The sequence below is a fragment of the Ambystoma mexicanum genome, chromosome 6q, assembly GCF_040938575.1.
Source record: "Ambystoma mexicanum isolate Mex_15411 chromosome 6q, UKY_AmexF1_1, whole genome shotgun sequence".
In the NCBI taxonomy this organism is placed as follows: Eukaryota; Metazoa; Chordata; class Amphibia; order Caudata; family Ambystomatidae; genus Ambystoma; species Ambystoma mexicanum.
The window spans coordinates 32,383,170-32,398,624 of NC_090937.1; the positions used below are offsets into that span (position 1 = coordinate 32,383,170).

Sequence of the window (15,455 nt, forward strand, 5' to 3'; positions counted from 1 at the left end):
AGTTTAATCAAGGAAAGGTTTTTATTTTCCCTTAAAATGGGAGGGCTCTAAGGGTGAAACCATATCATCAGTCTCCTTCTAAGAGAGACTTTTTAAAATGAATAAAAACTCAGAACATTTTATATTTTGATACAAGGTCAAGAGATATTTACATATTGGAGAGTAGCGACTTAAAGGAGAACACACATTTGCTTTCATTTCTGCTCAATCTCTTACTGATGCAAAATCGGCTTCAAAGATCATGATGAAGCACCGACATCAGTGATGGTAGGACAAGAGATGATGATTCTTCGCACTATTATTGTGTACCCTCACGCTTGTCCTCATCGGAAGAACACCCTTATCCCTTTGTGGTGTGATATAGCCCTAGGTAGTGCTGTGGCTCCGCCTATCTAAAAGGGATAGGTAAGAGAAACTCACCCTCCTGCTACAATGTGTTTCTTTTAAAAGAATCATCAGCTATGGCTATACATAGCAAAAGGAACGCAGTACAGGAGTATTGGTCCAAAACTGCTACTTTTTCGCGAATGTGTGCTATGTATAGCCAAAGCTGATCATTCTTGGCACAAAGTAAGCCACATTATGTCCGTTGTTTTGTGTGATACTATGTACAATGTTAACAGGGACATGATACCCCAGTAATGTGGTGTAATGTCACCAGAATAAGCATCCCTGTAGTGTTCTGTAGGACAAGAGATGAAACAGGAACCCCCTTCTAGTATAATTATTTCTTTAAGTTCAATTCAATGTATTTAAACATATTACAGTGTGTACGAAAGCCTGAACTGCATCTAATCAGGATATCAAACAAGTGGATTCCCAAAAGTATTGCTAATCCTCAAGTAGCAGCAAGTTCATAAATTCACACTCCTAATCATAGACTTCTTTACAACAAGGCCTATTTAGCCCAGGCCTAGGGTGGCAGATTGCCAGAGAAGCAACATTTTATTTTCATTTTACTGGTTGTCACTTTTTAAATATAAAGACACATTTTGTTTCTCCGAGTCTGGCTGATCCACGAGTCTGGCTGATCCACAACACTGTGAGCTGTTAGTAGTCATTCCACTCTGACAGCTAAAGTATTGGATAGCCAAACTTGTATATATGCTTGAAATTTGCAAAAGCTTTGTTGTCAGGGTGACTTGTTTTAAAAAAAAAAATCTATTTTTAAAAAAAGGAAATGCGTACCAAACCCAATGTGCTTTAGGTACTTAGTGATTCAATCATACAACTCTCACAGACATACATGACAAATATAAAGCTCTTTGGCAATTCTCATCTTCCCAAAATTCTCTTTAATATGCAAAACAGCCAGAATCTCATAGGTGCCACTTCATATTATCTTTGGAGTTCTTCCTAATCAATAAACACATACACTGTTAAGCAATCACTTTTATATTCAAATACACAACATGCATTTTATAAAATGTTGCAAAGAGTGATTTCTCTTCAGAAAAATAAAGGTTACAAAGTATGCATCATTTTACAATATTCAACACATGCCTATGCTTAAATCAAGCAGAGTTCCCACAGGTGGCATTAAAATGATGTTCAAAAGCAAGCACTCATTTCCCCGGCCCCACATTTCAGAGGTCTGTGGCCGCCCAAAAGGTGCAAGCATGAAATAGACCATAGAGAATTTAAAATGGCGAGGAGTAAATCTGAATTCACAGGTGCATCAAGAAACATGTGAATGGGTACCAAATGCCATAGAAGGTTGAGGACACAAACTGTGTTCCATAGGTACACACTGTTTCACAGCTGTAAAGGTGTCCCGCCAATATCTTTGCGATCTTTACAGAAGATGCTCAGAGCTAAGCAGGCAAATGGCATCCCTGCTGGGTTTATCATTTGTCTTTGATATTCTACTGCATGCTCAGTGCTACCATGAGAACCAACAGCAAAGTATGTCACACAATGCATAACTGTGATGCTTATAAGTAATATTTACATCAATTATATTTCAAATACAAGCTAGGACTTTTACTGTGAAACAGTACTTCAAACTACAGCAGGACATCTATATCTATACCCACACATCTCAAAATGGTCCTATGTATTGTACAGTCCAATCAACCCTACGGACACACATTTTAAATTACTTTACATGCAAGCTGGCAAGACCCATAGCCTAAACCACACCAACAAAAGGTAATATTTTGCTGGAATGCACGATTCATTGCCCAATTTTACTCTTCGAGTGTTGGGTATTTTGAACAATTGCATAAACAGCAACGAGGTAAACCGTATACACCACTTAATTAGTTATTAAAGGGTGCCTGCATTGTGCAGCTACGAGGAATGCTGTTGCTTCCGACACATTCATGTTCGCCTTTATCCATTACTCCACCACGAGAATACACAGCCAAAGATTCCAAGAACTTTCTCCAACCGTCTTTACTCTACTGAGGTGTTTATGCCTAGGCCGAGTTTACAAATTTCACTTGTCATTTTGCCATATTTTAATGCTGTTCGGGCCCAAGGGACTGGAGATACATTAGCTGCAGAAGGTAACTTTCCTTATTTTCATTATGCCCCTGCTAACACAGAGCTGTAACCATGAGAAGGGGGTTGAGTTCTTTTTATTCAACATTTGTATAAGATGTGCCTGTACCACTTGCGTATATTTCATATGTAAACTTTTACCATTTGACAAGACCAGATGTAGAAATTTAGTTAGGTTGCATTAATATTACAGACCAGTCTAGGTGCTTCTCAGAGTGACAGCAGGCAATTTGGGAGACAACCCAGATATTAGCATTGAAACCAAAATGATTCCCCCTTCCAACCTTCACTCCTTGTGTCCAGTTGACAGACAGCTTATGTTGTTATCACTTCCTCTAAAAGATGGTTTTCAGACTTAACTGAAAGTAGACAATTTAGCCGTAACCATTACCTCTAGTGCACTCAACTTTATAACACACTGTCTTCTCAAAATCTTTGGTACCAGAGATCTGAAAACACCCTTTCAACTAACATAACATAGAAAATGACAGTCTTGAATTAGTAGAGAGGATGCAACCTTAAAAACATCCTTATAATGTTATGGAACCAGAATGGGCGAGGGTGAACGGGCATAGTTTGGACAACACAGACAGGTTGTTGAAGTGGCGGAATATGGTGAAGGTGCAGAGTCTGCCATAGGTGGAGTAAAGTGGGGGTGGAGGGAAGACATGCACGTATTTGGGCCTAGGGCCGCAAAAAGCCTAAATATGCCACTGCTCCTAATAAGAGATCTTTGGTTCTTCGTATTCATGGCCACCATTTTTTAGTGATGTAGCTTCTTCATAGTTTGTTAGGTGACAGCGTCCATGGCCAATGCATTTCAGATAGAGCGTCTTCATCAGGGCAGATTCAATAAATAACATAAAAGAACCCAGTAACTCATGGTCTGTGATTTCATGTATTTGCATTATTAGATCACATACGGATTTAAACTGTGAAGATCATACAAATCATATCTGCAGTCAGTTAAATCTACTGATCACGTTTTAGTTCACTGTATATTACAAGAGGAGAAAGCTCTATTGGCACACCACGCGGATCGCACCAACAAGGACAGTCCCGCGCTAAAATGCAAGGCAATACTCCTCTGAACGAGAGTACTACCAGCTACCTCAGACACGTGTTTCTTCTTTTTTGGGAGTAAGTGAGGTGTGGCTGTGGTGCTGTGTCTCTCCAGTATGATATAAGCAGAAGGCGGATTTGACAGCATATAAATAATCAGTTCAACTATTGACTACTGCTCCGCATTAATATCCAGATAAGAGCGGCAGCAAAAGCAATATGCTGAGGCTGGCAGACTGCTGAACACACATTAGTCAAACGAGCAATAAAAATACTAATACTACATCACCTTGTATATAGCGTGCAGACCAGTAACAAAATGTTCCTTGGCGCTCAAAAAATTGCGGTTGACTAGTTTATTGGCACTCATTTTAATAACCCTAAGGGCTAGGTAGGATGTGCCCGTTTTGATACCTCCAATACTGCTTGGACACGGAGATCTATCTCAAAGCAAGCACATTAGCACATTAACTTACTGGCCTAGATTACGTTTGTGGGATTCAAGCGAGTGGCCTGTAGGTTGCACACAAATGTCTGCAGCGGGTACACTAACCCATGCATCTATGGCACTTTACAACATAATGCAGCATTTTGAAAACATCTGTCCACTTGTACTAGTACCAAACACTAATCGGAAGAAGCGAGCACTTGCAAACCAGAGGATTTAAAGGGTGTGCAAACAAGATACATATGTCCAAGAGGCAATGCACAAGGGTTGCAGCAATTACACATTAACAAATGCAAGTACAAGAAAAGGTATGTGCAGCTGGCAGTCTACAGCCAGCCGTTATCATTCAGTGTGTAAGGAGTTAGCTAGTGGAGTAGGAACCCAGGCAGTCAGAAACAACTGCAGATGTACCGAAGCTGCTTAGTTAAAATCATATCGTTTGCTGGAAACGTTTACTGTACAACGTGAACACTTTAACCCCAATCCACGACGTCCGTAGGTATCCTTCTGCAGACCATGACAAGAATGGACTCAAATGAAGAAATGTTGTTGAAAACGAAGCTACATCCAAACTGCATTCACTCCACAGAACATGGCAATATTTGTACCGTTTTTAAAGCAGCTGCCATCAAAACGTAAAGCATACTTTTTAAACAAAAAAAATGGATAAGGGCAGTATCATAGACCACTATGTCACCGTGCTAAAAGATTCTGTGAGAAATACAAAGCATTGTTATCTGATGGCAGCAGATTGCGCACCACCTTCACACTAATACCCCAGACTTTCTTTTCAGTATCAACTTCTAAACCCCACCCACGTCGAAAGGGAAAGGTCAACGTCACGCTCCTGTCATGACCACACAGTGCCTCCTCAGAAGAAGCAGGTCGTCGCCGCAGAGCCGAAAATGAAGTTGTGTCGGACACAGTGTTTCACGACTTTTAACAAGGATTCCAAGAATCTAATTAATTTAAATGGGCGTGGGAGCATTTTCTACACCGGTACCGCTGTGTGCGAGTGCACAAAGTCTGCCGACAAGTGAGGGCAACGACAGCCCTCTGGAGTCCAGCGCTCTACGCGATAAAAAAAAAATAAACATTAAAGACCACACAAAAAAACTCGGTACCCCCGCATTTCCTTCACTTTTAAAATCTGGGTGTCTAGATGTCAACAATATGAAAACGAGACGCCCATCACAGCGTTTATTCCGAATGAACTGAATTCCTAAACGAATACGAGCCGTGCACACAGCTCGTGTCCGCAGGGGATGCTGCGCCAGGGTAAAATGCAATCACTGCCAGAGATCAGCCGCAGCACCAGCTTCCTGCCTAGCAGGCTCTGGGGGCTGGATCTGCTTAGGGTGCAGCACCCTCCTCCCTCATAACGCCGTGGGCTGTGGTTGATGGGACCGTGTATCTCGGACAGCAGGACTCCCACAGAAAACAAATATTCCAGCACCCCTTTTGCAGCAAGCAATAAATACATATCTTTACATTTTCGCCAGCACACCCACAAAAGCCCCTTTAAGGACGATGCCAGCAGCCACTGCAGAAGATCCTCTCCTTCTGGCAGCATTCCCCCTGAGCACTTGCACGGTTGCCAATGATTCCGGAAGCTATGAGAGACCCTAGCACATGCAGGATATCACAGCCAGAGGGTCTCTGCATGTGACGTGGGACACATTTGGGAAGGGGGGGGGCTTCAAGAGGCGCAGTGACTGTCATTACAGGATGAGGGCATTCATAAAAAGGCTCTTCTCCAGTCTCAGAGGGGCACATTTACAAATAAACGGTACGTCACAAAAGAGGCCACCTAGCTGGCATATTTACTAAGGGAATAAACACCATTTTTCTTTATTATAGGTTGTATCGTTTACCCTGTTAGGACACTTACCGGATTCAGAGATATGACAGGGCTCCAAAGAGATAAAGGAAGAAGGGGTGCTGGACGAGACAGCAGCAGCCGGCACTGCTTTCACCTCCTCCCACTTATGCTGCGGTCCGGGGGGAGGGGCTGCCGCTGAACAATCTCTTTGATTTATTTTTTTAAAAAAAACAACAATAGAACCTTTAAAAATAATTATGAAACAGTTCAGGATACCCTTAAGGCGGTCATGGGTTTGGCCAAAAAATAAACAAATAAAAGCCCAGGGGGGAGGAGGCGAGACAGCAGCAGAAACGACAAAAAAACCTCTTCCCTGGAAGTGCTTCTGGTATTTTTCCGGTGGGTCTGTAAGGCCCACCCTTTACTCTAGGCCGCCGTGACCACCGGTGTAGACAACAGAGGGGGCCGAGCTGTCATGTACACCCTCCATTACAGCCGAGCGAGAAAGCGATCCCGGAAAGTGAATGTGCTTGTATTCTTTTCCCTGCAGCAGCTGCTGGTGGCCATCTGTAATCTCCAGGCCCTCCTCCCGCTGCCGCCTGACTGGCTGCTGCCCTCCCGTACTTCCTCTCTCCACCTTCCCCGGCACTGCACAGTGAGAGGGCCAAAACACAGGCTCGGGATTGGATTGCGCTACAGTCAGTCACCCGGCTGCCTCAAACCCATCCAGCCGAACATAAACATCGCGCTGCAGCCGTGATTTGCATTATTGGCTTTCATTTATTTTACGGCTTGCCGGACCCTGGTTGCCACAACACTATGTTTTCTTTTTTTTTTTTTATTTCTGCTCCAAAGAAATTAGACGTAGAGGCCCTTTTTTGCCAGCAACCCGCCAGCCCCACACCCTCTATGTCTCCTAGGTGACTGATCTACCAAGTCATATGGCAACCAGGTACACCATGAGGGAGGCCACACTGCAACGCACATTAACTAGCCCCATACCAAGCACGAATATTTGAAGTAGTTTGGGATTTTATAAGGCTGTAGTTTCAGTTAAGGGATACAAACCCGAACAATGCTAGATTTAATCAATATACCCCTCGCAGCGGGGGCATTACCGACTGAGGTAATGCCCAGGGGCATTACCTGAGTCGTTAATGCCCCCGCCGCGAGGGGCATATTGCTATTAGTACCCCGGCCCGCAACATCTGCGTGACCGGGGCACTAAAAGCATTTTTTTCTGTCGCGAAACGCTGCGGAGTTTCGGGACAGAAAAAAAAAAAAAGAAGCGGTCTCGCTGGGAACATAACTTGTTCCCAACGCGTCCGCCCCCGAAAAAAAGGAGCCGAAGGTAAGTGGGGTTTGGGCGAGGGAGAAAAAAAAAATTAAAAAATGTACCTGCGTCCCCTGGCGGGGGACGATGGAAGCCTCCAGCCGTGTGGAGGCGCGGAGCGGGGATGCCCCCGCTCCGAATCTCCACACGGCTGGAGGCTGCCATCGCTCCCCACCGGGGACGAAGGAGCAAGAAGGTGGGTGGGGACTGGAGTCCAGGGAGGAGGGAGGAAAGGGAATTTTAAAAAAAAAAGCCTTACCCGAGTCCCCGGCGGGGGCGAAGGTAGCCTCAGCCGTGGGGAGGCTCGGAGCGGGGATGGCCCCGCCTCGAGCCTCCTCATTGGCTGAGGGGCTGCCACGCCCCCGCCGAGGACAACGCGGCTGGAATCCCGGCGGATCGGCCCGTAACGACCCAGCGAGAGACAAGCAGGATGCGTGTTGCATTCTGCTTGACTCTCGCTGGGTACTAAATACACATGAAGTATATGTTTTGTGGTTGTCCTGCTTGTTATCGGACTAACCAAAGTGCATCATTAGGTTGGCATTAAATTACATAATGCCAACCCATGTAAAGTGCAATATTGGACTGATTCCCCTTTTGTGATGAAATAAGTATGTTTCATAGCGTTATAAGGTGCATCGTGCCAGATGTTTATAAGGTGCTTAATGCTTGGTTGTGCAAATTGTATACTAGCACTAGACTTACTAAATTGCATTGTTTCGGCAGATGCTGAATTGCATAATGCCAACCCATACAAAGTGCTTAGTACAGTATTAAGCTAGTTATCCTTTATGTTGGAATAAATATATGTTTCACGGCATCATAATGTGCATAGTGCTTGATATTTATAAGGTGCTTAATGATTGATTGTGCAAATTGTATGTTAGTACTATATATTCGTTGTGCATTTTGTAAAATTAAAGAAACATAGCACTGAGTTATACAATACATCCCCTTTGTTTTTTTTTTGGGGGGAGACTCCAATAAAGTGCATAATGCACATTTCAGCAATATGTCTTAACATATCCTAATGGATCTCACTGTTATGGGGAACCAATACCCCATCATGGTAAGTATGCATTATGATCCGTCCGATGTTAGTATTAAGGACATGCTACTCCTGCACTTAGCAGCTCATCAAAAGTGCCAGCTATTACCTGGATTGGGTATTGCACAAAGTTTGTGGTTGACAAGTCTTTAGCCTGTGCTTAAACCTGTTACTTGGATCAATTATTGGTACCTGTAAGTGGACGTTCATCTGTATTTGGAGCAATAGGAACAACAGATTTGCCTTTAAGACTGATTATGAAACCTCGTATTAAAAAAACAGTGCTAAAACTGAGCCTTAAACGTGAAAGTGATGCAAATCTATAAAAATATGTGAATTTAAAAACATGTTCAGTGGAACTGGTGATAATTGATTTGGTGTCCCTGCTAGAAAAATACATATAACAAACGAAATGCTAGGCAATTCTCCTCTGACCCCCCTTGTTATTTGCATATTTAAAGTAACTTTGGGTCTCACCCTAAGTTACTAGGGGAATCCAGACGTGAACCCCTTGCTCACTATTCTTAGAGAGGCACAGCTTCAACCAGACCGAAACACGTGTCTGGGGTTGCTGTTGGTACTCTTGTTCAGAGGAGAATTGCCTAGCATTTCGGTGCTAGACTGCCCATGTGGGCGGGACAAAGACTGATATGTTTGGGATATTTATTCTCTGTGAAAGATAGTGAGCTAAAGACTCTGGGTAAGGCTCTTGTAATCAGGACTCATGTCTGGCAGAGAGTCTCCCAGGACCCCCCTTGTTACCTGTTAGAAATATACATCATTGCTAGATAGCTAATATTCTATTAGATTGGTGTCATTATATTTACACGAGAGATAATATTTGGGTAAGACTTGGGTAGAACAACTTAGGGAAAGGAGGGAAAAAGAGGATTGCACTCAGGGTTTACAAACTTTCTTATTCTCCTACAAAGGTATACAGTTCCTCATCTTTATTGTGTCCTCCCGGGGTTTTGGTATTATAGTCAATTATATATCCGGTCTCTAATTGCCTCATCTTGCACTCCCTGTCACCTCCTCTTGGATGCAACGGAACATGGTCAATACCAAAGTATTGAAAAGGCCGAATATCCCCCAAATGTTTTTCTGCAAAATGTTTTGCAAGAGGATATGCTGGGTCATAATTGTTGATTGCTCTTAGATGCTGGAGTATACAGATATTTACTTCTAGTTTTGTGCTTCTTCTATATACCAGAGGATACAACTGCAACTAATCACGTATATAACAAATTTGGTACAGCAGAGTATGGGCCTCATTACGACCCAGGCGGTAAGTTACCGCCTGGGCCGTGACTTTACCACCATGGCGTAAACTATGTTTACGCCATGGTGGTTGGCGGACTTACCGCCCCATTCCGACCTAGGCGGGGCGGTAAGTCCCCAATCCCCATTTACCCTTCCCCATTCCCATTTTTGCCCCATAGGGCATAATGGGAGTGGGGAAGGCGTTAATTACGCCACCGTAAATTACGGTGGCATAATTAACTCCATGGTCCCTTAGCGCCATGGATTTTAACACCTGCTAAAAGCAGGTGTTAAAAGCACCATGGCGCTAGGGGACCTCGTAATTGGCGGTAAGGGGTCGGCGCAGCTAACGCTGGCGTTAACCCCTTACCGCCAGGGTCGTAATGAGGCCCTATATGTTTCATGATCTCTACATCTTGTCCTGTTCGTGGATGTTATATATATATATATATATATATATATATATATATATATATATATATATATATATATATATATATATATAATAATGTTCTTGTTACTCTCATATGTTGTTTTGTGATCTGGCAGGAGTTCTCTCATGTTTTTCCTCATAACCCCTCATTCTTGGCCCTAAAAGTTGTATGTTACTGTGTGTTCTTTATATCTATTAATCCCTCCCATATAATTAAAAATAAAATGCTCCAAATATATTGAAAACATTATATGTGTGCTTTATTTTCCCTTATGTTGTGTTTTAGCAAAACATGGTGTTGCTATTACTTAAGTTGGTGCTATACTTATATTGTAAAGATATTGTCTACTTTTCTGAGGGGTGTATACATGTTCGGTCTGTGTGTGTGTGTATGTCGCTCCCCCTCTTTATGGCCATAACATGACAAAACCCTAACCTATTACCCTTTTGTTTTTTCCAAATCTCGTGCATAATGCCTTCACTTTCCAGATCTCCAAATTCCCTTCTCTTCACTCGTTCTAATAAGCTAATCATCATGAATACTATTGATCCATAACATGCTCAATACTTGTGCCAATTCTTGCTTGTTTCTTTTTGCAATCTTTAACTGCTAAATAAACTTCCATTAAACAAGTCTTTTATTTATCAAATTATCCTATCTGTGTTCTTCACAGAGAGACATCAGTGTCCTTCAGTTTTATTCCCTCATTTTTGCAACTTCTAGCTTGCTTGCACTTATTAGTCCTTCTTTCTCATCCATGGTTGGGTATGTTTTATCTTAATAAAAACTCTATAAGTAATCTTAACGACCTACTCTTTATTCATGAAAGCCATACTAATCATGGTGTAAGTTCCATAAATAATAATTATTTGGCCTAATAGCACACTCCTTTATATTTCCAGGACTTGAAATACTAATGTGACTTCTTGTGTAATTGTATAAGTAATCCTTAACATAGTGCATTTTGTTCCCTGGTCATTTACTCAAATCTCTCCCCAATATGTCTGTTAATGTGTTGCAAGAAATGTAATAATGATATAAAAGATGATGCTCCCCTATCCCATAGTGTATATAATGTCAGTCCTTGTGCTAGTGAGAGTGCTCCCTCTCATTACTATCACTTCCCCCATTCTGAATACAAATGTTTCTGTCAGTTCAGGCACATTTGATGGCGCTACTGTAAAAAGTGTTTATAATCTTATTAATTCCTGCTGTACTCATATAAATATTTGCAGTGCCTAATCTGGTGTCACTTCTTATTACATTAATCTTCTCTGTTTTGTAATTTGCATTTATAAGTGTCCTTTCATTCTATGTACACGCCTGGCACATGTGTGATCTTGGGCATATTATTTCAATGATTCTATGCTATGCAGTGGGGGAGATGCTGTCCCCACTCGCTCTGTCCTTAATCACCAGTCTCCTCACTGTCTGATTATTTGTAGCACTCTCCTGTGCCTGCATTGCAATCTCTATCTTACTCTTGCTTTCTCATGTCTGTTTTCTTTCTTACTATAATTTCTCACCATCTCTTCCCTCAATCACTTTCCCACTTCCTTCTTCTGATATACTTCCTTTCCTTATTACTGTTACAATTTCTGTGAAAACAAACTGTGCGCAACTGCTCTTCCTTTTGATAATGCACTGACACATCTAAGAGCACTTCCATTTGGTGCAGTCCTCTCTATGCTACTTAACACAAGGGTGCAAGGCACCTCTCTGTGCTCATTCATTGTATGTTGAAAAGCCATCAGGCAAGGCACCTTTCACTTTTCCACATTACTTTTCAATAATGTGCCTAAAGGTTTAAAATGGTTTCATTCCATTTCTCAACATGACTTTTTTCCCTTATCTGTGACTACCGTGTGCACACCTATACTATAAGCCTTTTAAAAATACCTCATATTGGCAAACTGTCAAAATGGTTTTAAAGTTGGCTTTGAATGGAATGGGTAAAGCACTAAAAATGGTTTAAAATCACTGAAATGGTTTAAATTCTAATGGGAGCCGCTTTATCTGGTTACTGACAAACACTAGCAATGATTTGATACCAAGCAATGTTCAAACTGAAATTTGAAGAAGTTATGGAGGTTTTCGTGGAGGTCGTTTTTCTGAGATATGTGCAACAATGAGAAAACAGGGATGCGCTCTTAAAAGACAAACAGGATTTCTTTACACTAGGGGAGACTATGAAGAAGCAAATACTACACAACAACACAGCCACCAGACCAGGACGCCTCTGGATCAGGTTTTTGCCTGCCAAGAAGCTTGCCTTCTTCAGATGAAATATATCAGCGCAAAGATCGGTTTAACACTACTAGTACAGAAGGAGATAATAGTGATGAGATAGAGAGTTTAGGCAATACAAAAATAATTCTAACAAAGCAGTTCTGGATATAAGATAGGATGGATTTGAATAGGGATTGCTATGGACAGTACATATGCTAGTGACAGTCCTATAATAAGGATACTCACTATATGGTTTGAACAGAACCATCAGGAATTCTGGTCCGTCAAAATCAGGGATTCTGGTCAGAAATTCTGCTGGGCACACCGGACTGGGACAGGCTGCTGGGCACACCGGACTGGACAGGGTCGACAATAGCATTGGTTCACAGCTATCTGGTCACAGCACGGCACAGCACTACTCGGTTGGATCTTTGGATTCTGGTAATAATTCTTATGCAGGAAAGCGGTTACAGCACAGCCCGGCTGTTCTTTGGTTCCCCTTAGATGTCTGGGGTAAATTCTGGTTTCTGGAATTTTAAGACCTAGCTGAGAATGGTTCAGCTATAGAAATGGGCCTTTCTGCTTGCCAAGTTTCTGGAGTCTGGAGCAGGGAAGATGTCAAGTTCTCTCGTAAGGTGCTCCGCCAGCAATCAGTTGGTGGGGGAATCTGTGTCTCTCTAAGTCCTCAGCTTTCTCTATTTATGTATTTGATAAAGGGGTGTGTACGCTGGATTATCCTAAGAGCGCCCCCTTGGTTGGCTATAGGTTAGAATCTCCTCTCTCCCTTGATTGGAGGAGAAAACAGGGTGTCACCATGAGGATGTGGGTTTATGAGTCAGGGAATCCTCCCCTTGGCTTTTGAACATGAAATCTACTTTTCGTATAACACATATTTACAATTTTGCAATCTGTATAACAACAACACATATTTTGTGGAGCAAATGCTCTTCCAAGCCCCATCATTGTAGGATGTTGTGTCGGCTTTTGACAGAATTCTGCCCTTTTGGGCCGGAACACAATATCTAGTTTATCCAAAACTTTGTACAACTGTGCGCATTGTATCTGGGCATGAGCGTGTGAAGTTTCATACTTTTGACATAATTACAATTGGTATAAAACCACAATTTCTACAGTTACTTCCCAGAACATAGCATAGAGTTCTGGCTCCTCTTAAAATGTACAGCCAAAATTTAGGTTTAGCAGTCCGGGGTTTGCATATTTTTTACAATTGTACACAGTAAATTATCAGTCTTTTTAGAAATATGCTTTTTGTCCATTGTGAATCAACAAATGTTGTCTGTCCCCGCCTCCTTCTCCTTCTTGCAGCTCAGAAGCAATCTCCGCCCCCTTCCTTCTGGCAAAGGCCATTTACGATCCTTCCTGATTAGCATCTCCTTGCCTGGGAGGAAGTCGATTGTGCCCTTCCCAGAGCAGCCCAAGTGCTCCTCCCCTCTTAATCAACACCTGAATGTTAGTTCCTGGTCTAGAGAGCAGAAGGGAGGTGCCTGGCCCTGTGGGGGAAGTTGTTTGTGGTTTTTGCTTGGAGTCAGGCTGAATTTAAATGTCATTTTGTTACATTTTTCTTTGTTTAAAATAAACTTGCAATTTTAAAACAAGCTGCTAGAACACTGATTGCAGACTCTAAACCATGAAGTTTAAATAGTTACTACCTATGTTACTCTTGATAACAGGTCACTTAGACTTTAGCCATTAGATCTTAATGGTACAAGTTTACAGTTTTAATGCAGGCTTTTGAAACAGTCATTCAGGCAGCCGCTGGTACTGCGTCCACATTTTGACAGATCCCACAGGCAGGCACGTTTTGCTGTGGATGTTTTCATGTCAATTCAGGTTTCCAGGATATTGCAATTTCACAATGATTTCTTGAATTCAGTAAAATGTGACACCCAGGAAGAAGATTGGATGTTTGTGGGTGTTTTGGACCAGCATTTTGTATTTTCAGCAACCAAGAAAAGATTTAAAAACAAGATTCCAGATTTCTTTCAGCAAGCACTGCTTTTCATGCAGTTTCCATTTTTACTTGTCAGGCAGCTCAATGACATGTTTCAGAAGTGAGGTCTCCGTTCCACCACTGACACCATGCATGGTAGATTTGGCAGCCATCTTTTTGTGCTTTGTAGAGCGCAATTTGGCGCACATAGGGATTTTGCAGCCATTTTGATGATTCTGGCACCATCAGCACACAGTGATGCCGCAGGGCAGAGCATAAGTGTGTTAATACATCCCACAACTTCAACATAACATGTAACAAAATATCAAATATCAAATTCTTTTTTTTTCTTCAAAGCCTATGTAATCTCGAATTTCTTCAGCTGGTGTTGTTAAATCAAACTAAAACTGACATCCTCTACTAAAAAAAGACATAATTATTACCGATATATCGCAAAATAAAAGTCAATTTAATGAGTCCTGGCTCTTAAATACTTTTTCAATGAGCGTGGCACCGAGATCCTGCCTCACTTAAAACTCTGTATTGAAAACACATTTTTTCAAAATATTTGACCACACCTATTCTAACATTTTCTATGCTGGCAATGTCAGTCCAAAATCACTTTTCTGTTATATACAACATATTGCTTTATTCTACAAAAAAAATGAAAAATGACACCTTTTAAAAACCTGCCTTTATTCGCAATCTACACTAATTATATGCAGGCCAACCGATACATCCCCTCTAACCCTACTCATTCTTACTCATTCTAATCACATGTACACACATTCCTTTTTATGCCTCAGATCACACCTGCTTGAAAACAGATGAATCTTTTTCAAATTAACCTACTTATTTGCCCGTTTTCTTCATATATACAAAAGAGACATGTTGTACATAAATGCATTTATGCCACTTACTCCCTATCTCATTTAAAAAGGTTCACCATTCCACTTTCATACAGCCTCTCTGTGTCATTCCTATTATGTATGTTTTTTCACAAAACCACCATTTCAAAATGTTGTCATCTCGTTCTCATATCCGCATTATTAACCAATAACTATCATTTTAAAGCAAAATACATTTCCTCTATATCACATTTCAGCATAACTTAATGTATATATATTCTGTGGCATTTACATAGCTCCTTAATCCAACATGCTTTACATTAGTGTTACTTTTACCCTTTCCCTGTCAAAATTGAAACCAACTCTTCATTCTGTATCATACTCACAAAACAGCTAAATCCAGCTTCCTAGAAATCTAAACCCTTCATATCGTTTCTCCAAATTTCTCCATAACTCGTTTGCACTCTAAATGAATACTACTGCAATCAATGTGAGAAACTAAGCAACCAATA

General features: G+C 41.6%; 1 protein-coding gene across 5 annotated transcripts in view; it reads right to left on the reverse strand.

The window, feature by feature from the left end:
• Positions 1–7,498, reverse strand: part of WDFY3 (WD repeat and FYVE domain containing 3) — a 2,538,776-nt gene extending 2,531,278 nt beyond the window's left edge. For 3 of the 5 annotated variants that reach the window (XM_069630406.1, XM_069630403.1, XM_069630404.1), the window contains exon 1: positions 5,907–6,667. The gene's annotated coding sequence lies outside the window, so the exon portion shown is untranslated. Of the gene's footprint in view, positions 1–5,906; positions 6,668–7,429 lie in introns of those variants that run through there. The other 2 variants (XM_069630405.1, XM_069630407.1) reach the window with 2 other exon arrangements.
• Positions 7,499–15,455: the final 7,957 nt, after the last annotated feature.